The sequence below is a fragment of the Rhamphochromis longiceps genome, linkage group LG13 (genome assembly GCF_057381845.1).
Source record: "Rhamphochromis longiceps isolate RC_006_pf linkage group LG13, R_longiceps_female_GT1.1, whole genome shotgun sequence".
NCBI lineage: Eukaryota > Metazoa > Chordata > Actinopteri > Cichliformes > Cichlidae > Rhamphochromis > Rhamphochromis longiceps.
In genome coordinates, this window is record NC_140569.1 from 22,663,882 (window position 1) to 22,678,287 (window position 14,406).

The following is a 14,406-nucleotide window of genomic DNA, read 5'->3' on the forward strand; positions in this document are numbered from 1 at the left end:
GAAAGCAATTACACTAACAGCAGTGAAGAAAAAATCTTTTGAAGGTGAACAACACTGAATTTCAATATTGGAATATGTGTTCAGGGCCTGGTATCTGGCATGTGAGGATTTTTTTTCCCCCATTTAAAACTTTTAGCACTACAATGAAATATGCATCAAGCATCAGCGTTTATTGGCTCGGTTTTCAGGAATTGTTGGTTCACAAAATTATGCAGACCGTCACTGGGCTGCACACATTGCCGCTCCCTAGTTTTGTTTCATTTCAGCTTGACTGATGTGCTTGACCATCATTCGTGGGTCACAGCTTCTCTCACACTTTACAGAGGAATGAAAACTTTATACAGAAGCTGCCCAAACTGAACTCATAAACATAAAACCAAGAGCAGCAAAAGGAAGCAAATTACCTTGTCAGAGGTAGACTGCCTCTAGAATCACTTTCATGAATGAACAGTGGCACATTTAGGGTCGCAAATTCAAACTTGAAGAAATAGAATTAATTAAATTATCAGATTTATTTTTCAGATACCAAAGTGACTTCTTATTTATTGACAAAAGCCTACACAGCATACTTGGACCCAATTTGACCCCCTGTTGGCCGCAGAACTGCCTTAACCCTTTGTGACATAGATTCGACGAGATGCTGGCAACATTCCACAGACATTTTGGTCCATATTGATATGACAGCATCACACAGTTGCTTTTGCTTGTTTTTAATGTAACCCTCCCATTCCACCACAGACCAAAGATGCTCTGTTGGATTGAGACTTAGGGACTATGGAGGCCATTTCAGTGCTCTACCTAAAGAGATGAACATGGTCAGCAACATTATTCAGGTAAGCTGTGGTATTTAAACAATCCTCAGCTGGCACTAAGGCATCCGAAACTTGAACCATTGATATGAGGCTTGATGGATCCATGCTTTAATACTGGTTACACAAGTTTCTGATGCTACCAGCTGAATGTTTTGGCAGAAAGTTTGTCCAACTTAGGTGAGCCTGTGGGAATTGCTGCCTCTGCTTCTTATCTGACAGGACTTCCACATGGTGTGGTCTTCTGCTGCTGTAGCCCATCTGCTTCAAGGCTTAACATGTTGAGCATTTAGAGATGCTCTTCTGCACACCTTGGTTTCAATGAGTGGTAATCTGAGGTATTGTTGCCTTTCTACGAGTTTGAAGTAGTCCTCCTCTGAGATCAACACGGTATTTTTGCTCAGAGAACTGGACCTTTTCTCTCTTTCAGATCATTCTCTGTAAACCCCAGTAATGATTGTGTGGAAAAATTCTGTTAGATCAGCAGTTTCTGAAATACTCAGACCAACAAGCGTGACAACAACAACCATGCCGCATTCATGTCACTTAAATCCCCATGCTCGGTTTGAGCACGTCTTCATACCTAAATCAACTGAATTGCTGCATTGTGACCCAGGTTCTAGGTCTACCCCGGGGCCTGCTTCTAGTATCATATAATATATATATATATATATATATATATATATATATATATATATATATATATATATATATATATATATATATACATATATATATATATATATATATATATATATATATATATATATATATATATATATATATATATATATATATATATATATATATATATAATATAGCCTATAACACCACCTTGTCTCTGGTTCCTTTCTATTGAAGGAATAGCAACTCTGCTCTGAGCCTCTCTTGAACGACTGATCTTTCTCTAAGGGAGAGGCCAGTCACCCTTTGGAGAAAGCCCATTCCCGCTGCTTGTAGCCTCATTCTTTCGGCCACTACATATAGCTGTTGACCATAGGTGAATGTAGGGGCGTATTTTGACATGCAAGTTGAGAGCTTCATTTTTATGATCAGCTTTCACTTAACAATGATGGACCGGCACAGCGTCCACATCACTGCAGATGCAGCCCCAACCCATCTGCCAGTCTCTCGTCCTCATGAAGGTACTTAAACTGGCATTTCCTGTGTCAATTTGTCCCTGATCTGCAGCAGGCACTTCATCCTTTCCCAGCTGAGGACCATGGTTTCAGGCCACTCTCATTCACACTCTTCGACACTCGACTACAAACTGCCCCAGAGCGAGCTGGAGACCACCACCAGACGAAGCCAACAGAACCACATCATACGCAAGATGCAGAGACTGGATTCTGATGCTACTGGTACATTTAATTTGTTGCTTTGACTAGAAATATTTTAAATGTACAACGGAGCTCATGCTTTGTGATCTCATGCATGCATGATGATCAAACTGTGAATATACTCATCATCACTCAACAATCTTGGTCTAAAACACAAATAGATGCTGATGATCTGCCTTATAAGATGGCATTTCTTTATTTTTCCTAGACAGCCAGAGTTTTTTTTTATCCACACAGGCCCTTATGGGCAAGATATAAAACTGCATCACACCTACAAATAAATGCCTCCCCAACAACATTCCTCTATCCGGCCATACCCCTCCCAATTACTTACCCCAGCTACCCTCCTCGCCTCCTGCAGAGAACAGCTTAGGTCATTACAGTCTGCTGTCAAAACCTGTGACCGCTTCACGTTGGAGCCGCCAGGATTAAGGGCTGTGAAAACAAGAACAAGAAGGGAAAGGAGGTGAAAGCTGACAGTGGGAGCAAGGCCTTGAATATTTTCTCTTTTTACCCGTCTTTTTTCTCTGACCGCGTGCTGATTCTTGCAGCTACTTTGTGGCGAGCTGCACTAATGTGAAGCGATATGGAGTCACATGGAAAACATGGCGAAGGAGGCTGTTAGCAATGAGGAGCAAATCAGTCCTGAATCAAGACTCCTTGGTATAACCTGTTATCACTATAAATGTATTAAAATGCCTCCTTAAGAAATTCTACTTCTCAGATTTAACTAGAAAAATCCCCAAAACTTGGTCAGGTGATGCATTTTTAAGAGACATAATAATCTTAGGTGCAACCTAGTGAATATGAAAAACATGAATTTAGTGTTAGTGGTAAGATGACATGCTGGCCTGACTAGAATAATTTTAAAGTACCCTTAGATGTTGGTCTCACCAAATAGAGTTATCTGACAGTGCGATATCCAAGTGCTGAACACTTCACAAATCTGATTACGTTTTTGCCACATTGTGAAACATCAGCTAACGTATGTGTGCATGTATACAGGTGTGCGCATGTTTTCTCTCCAGCTGGGAATTGTCAAGTTGACAATAACAGCAAATTGCATTCTGAGTCAGACTCTTACGGGTTGAAGGGTTGTGGTAGCATCCTTGCATCAGACCTGTGTGTCTTCTCTTGCCGCATTATATAAGTGATGTTATCTGAAGAAAGGGATCAAGTCACGCAGTTATCAGCAGGCACAGGAAGAATATTTGACATTATCTCAACCATTTACTTCTGTGTTGACACCATCAGGAATTCAATTTCAGCCCAACAAAAGATCATCCTCTGCCTTTCTGGTCTAACTGGGGAAAGTGGATTTTATAAACGGACGCCTTCCTTCCCTCTTTCCAATTTAAATCAGCTCCAGCAAACTGGACAGCACGAAGCATAAACATGACTCCATTATCTTCCAACATTAATTTGAAATGAGTGTGAAATCATACGCCTGCTTGGACCTGCCGTCCCGTGGAGTGGACCTGTTTGGTGTTATTTTATACTGTCACCTCAGTGCCCAGAACTCTGTTAATCCTCTGTTTGTGTTCAAACACCTTAGCTGGTTGTTCTGCATCAGTCCATCTCTATGCTGGCTGCTGTGAGCAGTCTGTTTAGTCGGCTGCCAGTGGAGCTGATCTGGCTGGCAGCCTGCTGTTAGGGACGATGACTGATTTCAGAGATGTGTGACAGCGGACGGTAGTTTGATATCGTCTGCCTGCCCTCCTGCCTGCCTTTGTGTCTCTCAGGATATCTGTTTGTCTGTCACTGTTCACATCTTCTTTTCTGTCTTTCATTCTGTCTGTCTGCTAGTTAGTCTGTTAAAAAACTTCCTCTACAGACATTGATTGAACCCGTAAAAAATCTTATCTTTCTTTATCAAAAGTGAAAATATCTAGCAGTGAGTAGCGAACTTTTTCATGAAAATGAGCCCGTCATTCCTAAAATAACTTAGATGTACCTCTGCGTCTTACTTATCTTGTCTCATTTGGCAATTACATTTTTTTAAACTAGGAAAGTTAATACAAGTGTGCATCCATCCATCCATCCATCCACCCATTTTCTACCACTTTTCTACCGCTTATCCAGGTTTGGGTCATGAGGGCAGCGGTCTGACCAGAGAAGCTTTGACTTGCTTTTCTCTAGTCACCTCTTCCGGCTCATCAGGGAGGTACATCGAGGTGTTCCTAAGCCAGCCGAGAGATAATCTCTCAAGCGAGTCCTGGGTCTGCCCCAGGGCCTGCTCCCAGTAGAACATCCCCAAAACACCTCATCTAGGAGGCATCCAGGGGGCATCCTACTCAGATACCTAAAACATCTGGGTCTTTTCAATATTCAGCGGGAGCAGTTCTACTCTGTCCCTCTCCATTGAACTAGCTCATCACCCTATCTCTCTGGGAGAGGCCAGCCACTCTTTGAAGGAAACTTATTTCCTTTACTTGTATCCATGTCCTCACTCTTTCTATTCCACCACAGAGCTTGGAACCAAAAAGGGAGGGTAGGAGCATAGACTGATCGGTAAATCAACAGCATCACTTTTATGCTCAGCTCTCGCTTCACCGCGACGGCACGTCTGTTGATCTGACACTTCACTCTCCCCTCACTCGTGAAAAAGATCCTGAGATACTTAAACACCTCCACCTGAGGTAGTAACTCGATTTTGAAATGAAAATCACAATTGTTCTTCATAGATTTGACTAACGAATTAACTTTCCTCTCCAGCACCGTGGCACCGACTCTCCTGGGGAGTATGATCCCACAATAGTTGGAGCTCCCTCCTGTTCCCCTTCTTAAATGGGGGATTGACCACCCCACTAGGAAAATGTGATAGTGAAAATCTCTTGTGCAGATGTGTCTTGGCCCAATTAATTATATAGACTAGTAATGCTCACAAAAACAACAGCAAAATAAACAAAAAGTATTTCGTTTATTTATTTACAACAGGAAAACTGAAAATTAAAATTATAAACTTCAAAGCTGAGGAAACCTAACATGAGAATAAGTAAATGTCTCAGGGAATAATGTTCAGGCATAATATCTACAGCCTCAAATGTCTCCAGGTCATTTAAAACGAACACCCAACATTTGTGCAACCAGCTTTGCTCGTTTAGTTATTTCTTAGTAAATTTCCAAGACGAGAGAGACTAAAATCTGAACATCAGTTTCTTCAAATTCAGTCTAGGCTTTAGGAATAATAAAAAGAAGTCTTGGGATTGAAAATGAAAACTTTTTTGATGGATGGAAGTAAGTAAGCTGGGAGCAGGCTAGAGCAGAATATGAATGTCTCAGTGGTTGCGTCTTCAAAGCAGACCATCCAACTCGAGCACATAACGTGCAATGCTAAGTAAATGTTTTAAGGTTCGGATTAATCCAAGCAAACCACAGTAGACAATATCCAGCATGTGTAAGTAATGATGAAGACACAAAAAAGCAAACACAGACGCAAGTTTCAACTTCAATTTTTTCACCAGTTTCTGGATGTCAGGTTATCAGAGGTGTGGACTCGAGTCACATGACTTGGACTCGAGTCAGACTCGAGTCATTAATTTTATGACTTTAGACTTGACTTGAAAAAATGTTCTAAGACTTGTGACTTGACTTGGACTTTTACACCAATGACTTGGGACTTGAATTGGACTTGAACCGGTTTACTTGAAAAGACTTGATATTTTACCCCAAATATAAAATTTAACATGCATATTATATAGAGATTGAAAATGTGACGTCATTCACGGGTAGAACCGCAAAGGACAAACTCGTGGCAAGCGGTACTAGCGCACGCAGGCTTTCAATTAAAATCAGTTATACAGCGATAAAAAGAAACACAAAAATGTCAAGAAGCTGTTGTATTATTAACTGCAATAGCCGGTCGCATGACAGCCACGGGAAGCCGACGGGTAAAGAGATCGGTTGTTATCGGATTACGTCGTTGAAGAGAAATTGTTCAAGCCATGTTTCCGAAGTAACAAAGACGCGACGGATGGCCTGGATTGCAGCCATTCAAAGATCAAATATAACGTCCCAGAACACTCCAGCTCACAGGTTAGTCTGCTCCAAGCATTTACACGAAGGTCAGTGTTTTTTTAGTAGTTAATACGTCATTTTCATAACATAATTGGTGATATAGGTTACAAGCAAGTCTGGCGCTGAACAGAAATTGTGGCGCTATGCTCCTTTATTTATTGTGCATAAATAGTGAATTGTCCTGACACAATATTGCGTTTCGCTTCTGTTATTATGGTACATTGACAAAAACATATACTTTTATTCACAGGATAAAACAGGTTTTTTTGTATCACTAATTGCCCAGTACGATTACAGCATACAGTATTATTGTCACTGCTACATTTCTGTGATGAACCAGAAATTATTTCCACTACTAATTAATTACCGTTGAGCTCAAAGGTTATATTAATAAACGGTTAAGGAATGTGTATTTATGAAGACGATTTGTGAGATTGGTAAACTTATGATACGTACGATGGTCTTTCGTTCTACACGGTGCATTTCAAGGTCCTACACCCATCCGTCGGTAAACTGTACCTGGACTTGTTGCAGTGACCGGAAGTTACTAAACTTCATGAGTGTATGCACTCACTCCAAGAACCGTATGATTATTAATATGCATATAAATAAAGAAGCTATTTTGTGCAAAGATGTCAACTGTAAGAATGCTGTGCATAAACATTTACTCTGCTCCATGTATGATGATATAGTGACTGCTCTGCATGAAAGTGGTACACTGCTTGATAAACAATATAAGCATAAGAAACCTAACATCAGACCTGGCTGGAAAGAACATGTATCCATGTACCATGATGAAGCTCGCATAGCTTATAAATGTTGGGCCATGGCTGGAAGACCTAAACAAGGCCCAGAATTTGAACAGAAAAAATGTGCGAATGCCAGATATAAGTACGCTGTTCGCTTTATAACTAAAAATGAGCAAATGCTAAGAGCAGATTCTTTGGCCAGGAAAATGCTGTGTAATAATACGGCAGATTTTTGGAAAGAGGTGAAAGCTCTTAATAACTGTAAACCATCTCTACCATCAACTGTTGAAGGTGTTTCTGGGGCAGATAACATTGCAGCATTATGGAGACAGCATTACAGTGCGTTGTTTAACTGTATAAAAAGTGATCCATATGAGGACAATCTTGACATGAGTAATGACACAATAAGTGTAAGGACACATGAAGTATATGAAGCCATTCATAGGTTGTCTGATAATAAATCCTCTGGTTTGGATCACATCACTGCAGAACATTTAAAACATGCTAGTTTAAGGCTAGCTCCTCTTTTAGCACTCTGTTTCACTGGGTTTATGATTCATGGCATATTACCAGACTCAATGCTGTATATTTTACTGGTACCAGTTATGAAGGACAAAGCTGCAAAAGTGAGCTGCTTGGATAATTACAGGCCAATTGCACTAGCCAGTATTTTATCTAAGGTGTTAGAAAGAATCTTGTTTGACAGAGTTAGTGAGTTCATCTCTTCTCTGGATAATCAGTTTGGCTTCAAAGCACGGCACTGACATGTGCATATGTGCACTCAAGGAAATAGTCAGGTTGTATAGGGCTAAAAATTCATCTGTCCTCATGTGTTTCATTGATGCCTCTAAGGCTTTTGATCGAGTGAACCACAGAAAACTTTTTGATAAAATGAAGAGATGGGGAGTTCCTCAGTACATCGTGAGGATTCTCTCTTACTGGTACGCTCATCAGAACATGCAGGTTAAATGGGGAAGCAGTATTTCTGCCCCCTTTGGTGTCAGCAATGGTGTTAGACGGGGTGGGATTTTGTCTCCAATTTTATTTAATTTGTATGTTGATGATTTGTCCATACAACTGAGAGCCTGTAACACTGGGTGTATATTAGGTAAAGCACTGATAAATCATCTTATGTATGCAGATGACCTGGTTGTTTTTAGTCCAAGCAGTGCTGGGTTACAGGATCTTCTTAACACTAGGAAGGCCCAGGCTTCTACCTTTCTACCTTTAAAACCCGCCACCAGCCAAATGGCTGGTAGGCTTTTAGCTAAGCTTTAGCTTCAGGCAAGTGGAAGCTAAATTGGCTAGTCATTCATATGTAAATTGGGTTGTTACCTGGGAATTCTGGAGGGAGGGGAGTGGGGGTGTGTGGATGAGGGGGTGGGGGAGCTGCTAAAAGCGGTGAGCTTCCTTTTGTTTCATCTTGATGCATTCTCAATCATCCAGGGAAACAAATCTCCAAAAGTCACCAACTTGGAGTGTTTCAGTTTGCCATCTTAGGGAGAAATCAACACACATGGGTGTATGTCCTTTGTTGCTGAGATTTATTGATAAAAACAGTACCAAAAATCAACCATTTGTACACATTTTTACAAATAATTATAAAAAGTGAGTGAGTACATTTCAACATTTTCAGCAATCACTCACAATCCTGGCACTGCCATGGTATCTGTAGTCTGCATTTACCTTGGCTTGGCTTCCTGATCAATTGTCCACTACCAAAAGGAAGCCAAGCCCTGTGATCACACCTTGTTTTGTTGTAAAGGGTGGCAGGGCTTGGCTTCCTTTTGGTAGTGGAGCATTGATCAGTCGTCCATTGTGGCATCAATGTGATCACACCTTGTTTTGTTGTAAAGGGTGGCAGGGCTTGGCTTCCTTTTGGTAGTGGAGCATTGATCAGTCGTCCATTGTGGCATCAATGTGATCACACCTTGTTTTGTTGTAAAGGGTGGCAGGGCTTGGCTTCCTTTTGGTAGTGGAGCATTGATCAGTCGTCCATTGTGGCATCAATGTGATCACACCTTGTTTTGTTGTAAAGGGTGGCAGGGCTTGGCTTCCTTTTGGTAGTGGAGCATTGATCAGTCGTCCATTGTGGCATCAATGTGATCACACCTTGTTTTGTTGTAAAGGGTGGCAGGGCTTGGCTTCCTTTTGGTAGTGGAGCATTGATCAGTCGTCCATTGTGGCATCAATGTGATCACACCTTGTTTTGTTGTAAAGGGTGGCAGGGCTTGGCTTCCTTTTGGTAGTGGAGCATTGATCAGGAAGCCAAGCCCTATATATATGATACAATCTCACTACACTTAGCCTAATCCTTCATTGCCCTGAAGAATTCTGTGGTGTACGGACCTCCTCTCCAAGGAAAGAAAATGCAGAGAAGACTCACCACTCAGCAGGCCTTGGAAATGATCCTGAGGGAAGTCGACCCTTGTGACTCGGATGGAGAAGACCTACAAGTTCAGCCGGATTCGGACTCAGAGCTGTCTGATCAGTCTTCCGGTTAGTTGCATTTCATGTTATTTCCTATTTCATTTCAAATAAGTAAGTGGATGTAGTTTGTAAGTAAGATATTTCAGACATTATTCTGATACAGAGGAGGAGATACTGGACCTTCCCATTGCTCACAATTTGAATTTGTTCACACTGCAGATGAGGAGACTGCTTCTGCACCTAAAAAGAGAGCTTGTTTGGGGACTGAGACAGCGAAAGATGGCACAGTGTGGCGTGAAGAACAGGTGGGGACCTGTCTCCCTTTCACCCCAATAGAAGCGTACGCTGCAGATGGAGAGCCAACGGCTAAGGCCAGGAGAAATATCACGAGTCGCCTTCGGAGCTTCCTGTGTTTCATCACTCTTGACATGCTTCGTAGCATTCAAGAATGGACTGTTCAACATGCACAGCAAACGGAGCATGTTCATTGGTTCATGGACCTCCCTGAACTAATGGCATTTATTGCAATTGTCATCTTGCGGGGGGTTACCAGGGTTCCATCTCTAAATGACTGCTGGTCAGCAAACCTGGGAAACCCACAGATAATTGGAACTATGGCACGAAACCGCTTCAAAGAAATCATGCAACACCTACGCTTTGATGACAAGTCCACCCGCAGTGATCGAGCAAAGACTGATAAGTTCGCTGCAATTTCCAGTTTGTGGGGATCATTTGTCACCAACTGCATCACGTGCTACAACCCTGGTCTACATATCACCGTTGATGAACAGCTTTTCCCATCAAAGACTCGGTGCAGTTTCCTGCAGTATATTGCAAGTAAGCCGGACAAGTTTGGGATCAAGTTTTGGGTGGCTTGCGACCTAAAATCCAAGTACATTTGCAATGTCTTCCCATATCTTGGCAAGGACCCCAGTCGTCCCACTGGGGAGAGACTTTCTGAAAATGTAGTAATGAGGCTGATGGAACCATTCCTAGACAAGGGCAGAAATGTTACCACGGACAATTTTTTTCACATCGCTTTCACTTGCGCAAAAACTTCTTAGACGGAAAACCACCATCCTCGGCACAGTCAACAAGATTCGCAGGGAAATTCCTCAATCCACTAGACAGACAGATCGCAATGAATTCACCACTCAGGTATGTTGCAGGTCTTTTCTGGTTCTATGTTTATGTGTTTCATTGTGTGTAAAAGTGCTATGGAAATAACAATTTATCTTATTTCTTAGGTGTTTTCAACCTCTGCTGCCACGCTGACGGCGTATGCGGCCAAACGGAAGAAGACAGTCTATATTCTTAGCAGCATGCACGGCGTGGTTCAGACTGATAACACTACCAAAAGGAAGCCAAACACTGTCACCCTTTACAACAAAACAAAGTGTGGCGTGGATGTGATGGACCAGATGGTTCGGGAGTACACTGTCCGCAGAGGAACACGGCGCTGGCCAGTTGCCGTGTTTTATAACATGATTGACATGGCAGCACTGAATGCACATGTGCTGTATCAAGCATGCTCCGGGACGAAGGAAAGACGGGTGGACTTCCTGGTGGAGCTTGCAAGGGAGTTAGCTCACTCTCATGTAGCTGCGAAGAAGGCAAGAAAAGAACAGTTGCCTTTGACACAACCCTCCACACCGAGCCCTGGAAAAAGAGCCATGTGTCAGGTCAAACACAATTGCAAGAACAATCATGCCACTGTGCGATGTGTTCACTGCAACAGATACACATGTGGTAAATGCAGACTACAGATACCATGGCAGTGCCAGGATTGTGAGTGATTGCTGAAAATGTTGAAATGTACTCACTCACTTTTTATAATTATTTGTAAAAATGTGTACAAATGGTTGATTTTTTGTACTGTTTTTATCAATAAATCTCAGCAACAAAGGACATACACCCATGTGTGTTGATTTCTCCCTAAGATGGCAAACTGAAACACTCCAAGTTGGTGACTTTTGGAGATTTGTTTCCCTGGATGATTGAGAATGCATCAAGATGAAACAAAAGGAAGCTCACCGCTTTTAGCAGCTCCCCCACCCCCTCATCCACACACCCCCACTCCCCTCCCTCCAGAATTCCCAGGTAACAACCCAATTTACATATGAATGACTAGCCAATTTAGCTTCCACTTGCCTGAAGCTAAAGCTTAGCTAAAAGCCTACCAGCCATTTGGCTGCTCTCCGGGTTTTAAAGGTAGAAAAGCCAAATGGCTGGGCTCTGGGCCTTCCTAGTGTTAATGTCTGTACTGAATATGGTGTGCAATATGACATTGAGTACAATGCTGCTAAAAGTGCTGTTTTGATATGTAGAACCAAGCAGGATAAACAGCTAAATTTCCCTTTGTTTAAACTGGCACAAAAAACTCTTGAAGTTCATAAAAAGGTGAAATACCTCGGTCACTTTATTACTGAGCAAATGAATGATGGTGATGACATATACAGACAACGATGTAAGCTCTATGTGCAGGCAAATACTATTGCACGCAAATTCAGCTTTTGTTCACTTCCAGTTAAAGTGGCTTTGTTTAAAGCGTATTGCACACCGCTATATACTGCCCCCTTGTGGTCATCCTACAAACAATGTAGCATGCAGAAGCTGCATGTTGCATATAATGATGCGATGAGAATCCTTTGCAGGATACCTAGAAGTGGTAGTGCCAGCCAGATGTTTGTAGCTGTGGGTGTTTGGACTTTTAAAGCACTTTTAAGGAAGCTAATGTTCAATTTTAGAGAACGACTGGATGGTTCGAGTAACAGTATAATTTTAGCACTCACAGATCCGACAGTGAGTGGTTCCCGTTACTCATCCAGTCTCAGAAAGCACTGGTTAAAGTGTTTGTGTATTTATTGATTTATTTTAAGTAATTGTGTTTTATGTATATTATGGTTTTATGTTTTTACAAATGTTTTAGATACTTATTTATATACATATATATATTTAATGGTGTATACCTTGTGTTGGGGGGGAGTGTTGTGTGTGTGTGTGTTTTGTTTTTTTTTTTGTCTTGTTTTTATGGACATGAAGTCTGCCAATTAAGATTGAATTGAATTATAAAGATCCATTAGAGTGTTCATCATATCGTCCTATATCACTCTTAAATGTAGATTTAAAAATACTGTCAAAAACACTTGCTCTCAGGCTAGAGCAACATCTACCATTGTTAATTTCTCCAGATCAGACAGGTTTCGTGAAGGGTAGGCATGGTTTTTTCAACCTGCGCAGGTTTTTGAACATATTACACACCAAGTCAACTACAACCCCTGAAATTGCCTTATTACTCGATGCTGAGAAGGCATTTGACCGGGTGGAGTGGGATTATCTGTTTTATACTCTGCATAAATTTGGATTTGGCCCTAATTTCATTTCATGGATTCAGTTACTTTACTCCTCACCTATGGCACGTGTTAGAACAAATTCGTTATTCTCTTCTTATTTCCCACTTCTCCGTGGTACGAGACAAGGTTGTCCCTTATCCCCTCTTCTTTTTGCATTATCAATTGAACCACTGGCGATTAAACTGCGAGCTGACAGTTGCATTAAGGGCATCTTCAGAGGTGACCAGGAGCACAAAATATCCTTATATGCTGACGACCTCCTGCTGTATATGTCAGAGCCTTTATGCTCTCTTCCCCATGCTCTTGCCATTTTTGAATGTTTTGGTAATATTTCAGGTTACAAGTTAAATCTGCATAAAAGTGAACTTCTCTGTGTCAACTCTATAGCCAGAAAGATTTCATTTTCAGGTTTTCAATTTAGCGTTAAATCAGGGTATGTGACCTATCTGGGGGTTAAGGTTACCCACTCATACAAAGATCTTTATGAAAGAAACTTTGTCCCGCTGCTTAAAAATACTGAGACAGATCTTCAGAGGTGGAACAATTTACCACTGTCATTAATTGGCCGCGTCAATTCTATCAAAATGAACATACTTCCCAAGTTCCTTTACTTATTTCAATGTATCCCATGCTACTTACCCAATAAGTATTTTATAACACTGAATAAGCATATCTCTGCATTTATTTGGAATGGCAAAAGTCCACGAATTCGTAAAGATTTCATGCAGAGGACTAGGCCAATGGGTGGATTAGCCTTGCCAAACTTTCAGTCTTATTATTGGGCAGCAAATATTCGTAATATGCTGTACTGGATGAGTAATGTTACTACAGAGACTCCAGCTTGGCTCCAAATTGAGTCATCCAATTGTGGCGAAGTTTGCCTATCAGCTTTGTTGAGTTCAGCTCTCCCATTAGAACTATACACCTATAAACGTAACCCTTTGTTGTATGACTCGCTCAGAATCTGGGTGCAATGTAGGAAAAGGTTGGGGTTACACTTAATGTCAATTAAAGCACCTATCTGCTCAAACCATATGTTCCCACCCTCCATGATGGACTCTGCCTTTAAAATATGGGAAAGTAATGGCCTTAGAAATATCAAAGACCTTTTTGTAGATGGGATTTTTGCCTCATTCACGCAGCTCCTGAAGCAGTTTAATGTTCCTCGGCAACATTTTTTCCGCTATTTACAAATTCGTCACTTTGTAAAGAGTCGATTTCCTTCATTTCCGGAACTACCTGAGGAAACTTCTTTGGATAAAATTATTAATATAAACGTTCATAAGAGAGGGGCGATTAAAGAAATCTATGCTATACTATTAGATCTTCAATCTCCTTCTCTCTTCATCCTTAAAGCACAGTGGGAGAAAGACCTTGGGATGACTATAACAGATGAGCTCTGGCAATCTTTTCTCCAGAGGGTACACTCTTCTTCGATATGTGCCAGGCATGGGCTCCTTCAATTTAAGGTCCTACACCGATTACATATCTCCAAGGAAAAGTTAGCCAAGTTCTATCCAGGAGCTGACCCTCTGTGTAACAGATGTAAAGCAGAAACAGGTTCGCTCCTTCATACCTTTTGGACATGCCCCAATCTTCATACCTATTGGGTGTCTATATTTAACACTCTGTCAGAGATGTATAACGTTAAATATGAGCCTTCTGCTCTAACGGCTATCTTTGGGGTGATACCTCAAGACATCACTTT